Source organism: Etheostoma spectabile, chromosome 12 (genome assembly GCF_008692095.1).
Source record: "Etheostoma spectabile isolate EspeVRDwgs_2016 chromosome 12, UIUC_Espe_1.0, whole genome shotgun sequence".
Taxonomy (NCBI): Eukaryota; Metazoa; Chordata; class Actinopteri; order Perciformes; family Percidae; genus Etheostoma; species Etheostoma spectabile.
In genome coordinates, this window is record NC_045744.1 from 27,691,815 (window position 1) to 27,698,854 (window position 7,040).

The window sequence follows — 7,040 nt, forward strand, 5'->3', positions numbered from 1 at the left end:
GTAACAGTCACTCTGTCTCCGTCTAATCTCTGATTGGAACACAAGTCGGGGAAGTTCCATTTCCATGTTAAGGACTTGGCTTGAAGCCGCAGAACATACAGTATATATATATGTATATATATATATATATATATATATTATATAAGTCCAATAAGCAGTATCATCCCAGAACAATGGAACTCTCCCCAGAAAGATCTTGAATCTGGGGAGGAACACAAAAAAAGTTAACTGTGACTCTGGATCCTCTACTGTGTATTTTTTTTCTTTCCCACCAAACGGGATTGGTCATTTTATCAAGTATTTTGCAGAAAGAGTATTGTTCCATGTCCTACATTGGATGAATGTTTTCGTTCCTCGGCTAACCCCAAATGAACCAACCTCACACCGGAAGCGTGAACCATAACCACATAAACGTTGCTTTAGTTTGAACCGGCTGAAGGTTGAGGGCTTGTTTTGCTGAACAGGGGCTGCCGTTACTAGGTGTTTTCTTTTTTTACTATTACCTGTAAACATTTCAGGGAAAGTTTGGGGGCTATTTTTTTTGTATTTCTTTTTTTTTTGTAGGTCAGGTTTTTTGTAGGTGGTTAGTTAGCGCTGAGTTTAACATGCTGCTACTTGCTGAGTGTTTAGGAAGATTGTAGGTATTTCATAGGGCCATGGTAGCGCTGGTGTTGCCACCAATTTGAGCACTTTTGTCCTTCAAGGCTGACTTATTTTTTATCTTTTTCACATGAGGTTGTGTGTGTGTGTGTGTGTTTGTTTGTTCGTGTTCAGGAAAGTGTGTGTGCCCAGAAGTCTGCTTGGTAAAGCGGGTTAGCTTTTTTAATGCTAGTTGTTCATGCTGGCAAACATCCTGTTGCACATGGCATTGGTACGCAACATGGCATTCTGTCCCACTAACTCCCTCCTCCCTCCTCATTCTCAAACTCTCTCTGGGGTGTAGTCCGGATTTTTTTTGGACTAGACCCCAAGCGACAGTTTCGCCATCTGGTTACATTAATGCCAGATCGAGGAGGGATAAAGGGATGGAATGAGGGATGGATTTTTGGGGGCATGTTTACACAAAGTGGCATCTGCCTTTCTCCAACACTGGAGGCTATGGACAGCTGACGGTTAATTATTACATAACTAGCCCCCACCCCTTTCCCTTGCTTTATTTTTTAGATATCTCATCACATTATGATCATAACTATTTCTAAATGGGTTAAACGACTTCCCTTTTTTGCCATTTTGTGTGTGTTGATTGCCTTTGCCTGGTGAAGGGTTTTTCGTGTGCAAGCATGTATTTGAAGTGTTTTTTTGGGCTGAACTGAGGTGGAAGCCCAACAGTTAAGCTGCTCAACAGATGCTGTCTGATACAGGTTGTACACAGGCCAGGGGAAAGAACAAAAACATGAATTGATTGCTTTCGCTGCCTGTTCCATGTGTTTAAATTTCTGTGCTCACAAGTGGTATGGATCCGTTTGGTGGTTAGCCCAGTGCACAGGTCTCCTACTGGCTAGTTTGTTCACCCCAACCTGTCTTCCTTTTTTATTCTTCTTATTTTTCCTGGTCCCTGATGTTCTGCAGTCTGAGGTGCTACGACTTGTCCGGCCACTAGAGGGCAGCCCTGTGCATGTTTCTTATTTTTTGTATATCGGAGAATAAAAAAATAACGCCAAAAGTCCGTCTGTGCATTTGGGGGCATTGTGTGAGAGAGTGCAGAAGACGAGGTGCATTGATCATTAGATGTTACATTTGTTGTGGTGATAAGTTATGATGTTGTATACTTTGGTCGGGAGAAATGGGGGTGTTTGTCTGTGTGTGTGTGTTTGGGGGGGAAGGGTGTGGTGGTGGTGGTGGTTTGGTTGTCGATAAAGATAATAGACAATCTAAAAACCCCACGTTACTCTTTTGCTTTCTTACCCCCCCCTCTAAGCTGGTGTGGTGCAATACCTCAATCTTTACCAATGCTTACTAAACACTCTGTGTTAAATAGCTCTTCTCCAACCAAGGACACTTTTTTGTATAAATGTCCCTAAATCCTTGGTCTGGGATTAAAGGGCACTGATCCGCCGTCTGCCCTGTGCTTGAGGTCAGTGTATTAGATGAGAATCTGCAGCCCCAAGAAATGGACAATCTGCCTTTACTCTGGTATAAAAAAACAAAAACAAATTGAATTTTATTTATTAAATTGTAAATAAGTAATGCAATTTAAGAAAATGGCTTGGTCTTTGTCTGTTCATTATACTGTTTCTAAGCTCCAATCTTTTGTATGTCCCAGAAATTGTTTTTATATGTATTTTTTACAATAAATATGTGTGAGATATGTGTGACCGTCTGTTTTGTGTTTTTGAGTGTCAATGATGTGTTGTGGCTGTTCGTCCTGTTCAGAAACGGGACACACTGTCCCGAAGAATTGAATTGCTATATATGATGAGAATTTAAATTACTAATCTAATCTTTTAAACCAACTACTTTTAAAAGAGCAGCACTCCTCAAATCTTTTAAAGTAAACTAAAGATACAGTTACAATTTTGCAAATATGGGCTTTAATTATGTTTGAGCTGCAGCTAATGATTTTCATTATTGATAAATCTGCAGATTATTTAACAAATTGTTTTGTCAAATGTCAGAAATCTGAAAGACTCACACATTTACCCAGAGGTCAAAGGTGGCATTTTAACATTGCTTGTTCTGGCCAACAGTCCAAAACCCACATATTTAGTTCACAGTGAGATCTGTCAGAAAAAAGGAAGAAATTGTTACATATGCGGAGCTGAATCTGGTAAGTGACACAAACAATTGATTATAAATATAGTCGTATATACATTTTCAGTCAATCGATAAATCAACTAAAAGGTTGAATGAAAAACATTGAAAAACAAGGTGTTCAAAAGGTTAAAAACACCAAGTTTAAAGGCTTGTGTCCATTGTGGTCCTTTGGGAGGGAAAGTGAATAACACCAAATGGACTAAAACATTGAGGACAATGTGGGTCAACTAATCGAAACAAACAAGTAAAACAGATCAAAACCACAATCAAAAACAAGGGCTAAATACCAGACACACAAACAGACCGTACAATATTGCTAGCACTTCAAGGATCTTTTGATTTAATGTATGGTTTTCATGACCATTTTTTTTAGAAGACTTAAAATGAAAGTAGGAGGTGTTCAACAGTTTAAGGTTGGAAGGTAAGCCATTCCACTCGACAGCTGCCGAGTATAGGAACTAGTACTTCCCCATGCAGTTCTTAAAATGGCAGGGCCTGTAATCTGTGGAACTCCCCCTAGTGGAATAGCTGTGTGTATCACTAATTTTAGAAAAATAATTACATAAATACTTGGGTGCCAGGTTATTTCTATCTTATAAACTAATTACAGTTAAAGTTGGAAAACTATCTCCTCTGCTCTGAGCCACCCAAGACTGGAGAAATGGTCAGGAAGACGATGAGTTATAGGATCACTCTGATCAGTTTATTTTGACAGATTTGTAGCTTGTCTTTGAGGTCTTTAGTAGTGCCTGTGTACCAAGGTGTCCAGGCATGGACGGCCAGGATTTTCAAGGTGTTAGTATCTAAGAGGCTGGATATTCTTGCCAGGAACTTTTTACCTTTGAGATCATTTTTTGGGCCCTAAACTCCCCTAATAGTTTTTTGTCCAGTATACAGCCCAAGTAAGTGATTGCTTCTTTGGCCGTAATTTCAACATACCCTAAACCCCATTGACTTTTTCAGTTTAACTCTGGACCCAAAAAGAATCAACTCTATTTTGCCAAGACGGAGAGACAGCTTGTTGTCTGTTAACCAAGCACTGAGGTCAAGGAGCTCTAAACTAAGCAACCTTTCCACCTCTGATTTCTCTTCATGAGAGACTAGAATGGCTGAATAATATGCAAATAAGAACAAATTACAATAAATGGCTGACAGCATGTCAATAACATATAACAAAAAAAGAGATGACCTAAAATACTCCCCTGGGGATCTCCACAAGATAATTTAAGGACAAGGTCCCTTTAACATCTACTACCTGTTCTCTGCCAACCAGGTATGACCTCACCCACTGAAGAGATGTACGAGAAAAACCCAGAGCTTTGAGTTTCTTCAAAAAGATATCATACTGAACCGTATCAAAGGCCTTTTGAAGGTCTATTAACACCATGTCACAAAAGTTCCTCTTGTCTAACTCTTTCCAAATAGAGTCTGAACAATAAAACAAACAAGTATCAATGGAATGGGCTTTTCTAAAGCCTGACTGGAAGTCAAATAAAAGGTTCTGCTCTGCTAAATAACTGTCTATTTGTTCATAAATCTATCCTATTGAACACAGGATAGATACAGGACGAAAATTTCCAGGAATAGATTTGGGCCCCATTTTATATAAAGATATCACTCTTGCCACCTTAAATTTATTTGAAAAATTATTTTTTTCAATGGATAAATAATAAGGTAAGGTTATGACAGGAGTGATTATTTCAGCAGCATTCCTTTAGAAATCTGGGAGGGGAGTTGTCAGAACCACTAGCCTGAGTTTGTGTAATACCAGGCCCTCTGTTACTTGTTTGAAATAAAAAGTATTTGTCTGGACTCTGTTTCCTTCATAAAACTCATGCACCGTCTGTGGATCACTAAAAACAGCAGAAGTAGATGGAAGTAGATTACTTGCAATTGTTGTGAAGAAAGTATTAAAAGTATCTGCCACCAATTTGATTTTGTCAATATGGACCCATTAATATCTGGGCCTATTTTACCAAGTTTTTGCTTAGGGTTCTCTTTCGTACCCAGTTTCTTGCCCACAGTTTCTTGGGATCCTTTTTATGCTCCTCAATTTTAAACATAAAAATATCCTTTTTCGCCTCATCCACCATTTGCTGCACCTTATTTCTAAGTATGTTATATTCTTTAAAAAGAACAGGTAGTTTGGTTCTTTTTAACTCACTTAAAATTTTATTCCTTAAGTAAATGGTGTCCAAGATATCACTATTTATCCAAAGAGGATGCCTATTCTCCTGGACATCCTCCCAGTAACCCTCTGTGTCCCTGTGGCTGAAGGAACTTGTTTTCTTTCTAAAATTAGAGAAGGTGAAATGCACTACATTACTAATAACTTTTTCAAATGCTGGAAATCTTTTATTACTTATTTCAATGAGCTACAAACACTTTCCAAATTAGGGTGTGCATTCACCCACAACCACTTTTTACTCCATTCTTTTTTTATTTTTTATTTTATTTTAAATGTTCACTTAATTTGGTTTCTTAATAAATGTTTGTTTTTGTGTTTATGTGTGTGCGACTTGTAAGACCTATCTTGGGGGGGGGTGATATGGGATTGGGGATGGCATGGGCTTGGGAAAAGGAATCGCTATTTTATCCTTATTTATGTTGTATTACTATTGTACAACGTTTGAAACTATTGTCCTGACTTCATATAATAATAATAATAATAAAAACTTGAAGAAGATATGGTCAATAGCAGTTTGGCCATATTCTGGTTGGGACACTAATTACTTGGGTTAGACCATGCATCTTCAAGAAATCACAAAAGCCATTGTACAGTGCACCTTCTGTATTAAAAACATCAATATTATTATCTGCCATTAAGATGACTTCCTGGTTTAAAAAATCAGGACAACCTGCACGAATGCATTTCAAGGTTTGGATGAAGTCATTCTGATTTGGAGGTCTGTTAGCAACACCAAACAATGTGGGTTTGCTTTTCGGAAGTAAAATATCAATCCACATAGCTTCAAGGTTGACATTGTCCAGGTCCTGTCTTAAATTACAATCCATATTCAACCTCACAAATATGTATATCCTTCCCCCTCGTCTGTTCCGGTTTTTGCAAACGATGGAGTCAGTGATATGAGAATCTAACCATGTCTCTGAAAAACATAGTATTCTTGCCTTGATTTCCCCGGCCAGCTCACGTTACTCTGTGATCTTTGGCAGCAAGCTGCGAATGTTTAAATGAAAACAGAGCAAACCCTTCAATGTAAAAAAACGGATATGTGCTCCTCAGTGAAGTCCAAGGTGTTACTTCTCACTGTAGTGGCCTTGGGCAGCGGTTTAGTAGTCACTACTGGTGTCTCCAGCAACACACAGTGCTTGCAGCCTCCTCGCCTCCCCCGGGTAGCAGCCCCGTCAGTGACTGACTAATGGCTCCGTTGACCTCAGCAGAACACTGCGGCCTCCTTCTCGTCCGCCTCTGCACCCGGTCTCCAGTGACTCTTGAGTTTACAGCCGCGTTCGCACCAAGCTGCTCCCGCTGTGTCTGCCGCAGCTGCCACTGTCCGCGAGCCTCATCGCAAACCACGTTGGACGGTACAACATCCAGTAGACCGAGGTTTGTTGTCTTTGTGGGATGACTTTGTGGGGGTCTTTGCTAGGTTCAGCTCTAAATTCTAAGTTTTTCTAAGTATGTACCAAAGTTGCCTGTTTGATTTTAAATTACTTAACTTACTACTTGATTTATTAACTTTATTATCTTACTATTTGATCTATTGTGCCTTTAATACACATCGATATCATTAGAAAATATTCACATCTAACGAGCTGGCTGAGGAGAAGTTTGACTGTTTTTACATAAAAAAATAAACAGAATTATGGAGAATAAATCCAAGAAACGTTCAAGCGTCTAAGCGTTGTGGTTACCGAGGCAACATTATGGTTGCATCTACATCACTAGCCAAATTGGCCGAGATGAGGTGGCTAACCGTATCACATGCTGGCGCTAGCATGTTAGCTCGTTCCCAATGGCAAAACATTGCTACAATACACACTAGTTCACCATAATCTACAAAAGAACTACTTCCATGTCCCTGTTCTGCAGGGATTCCACAAGTGTCCCTCGTTTAGAAGAAGTCTCCCAGCTAATCCTGCCTTGCACTGACCAAAGTTGGAAAAACAGTAGCTAGCTGATGTTATCATCACCTAGCTACTGCGCATGTGTGACTCCCAACAAAGATAGTATAGAGGTGAGATGTCTCACGCTGTAGCTAAAACAAGTGAGATGTCTCACTCTGTAGCTAAAACAGAGACCTAAACACACAGGGTCAAAAGAG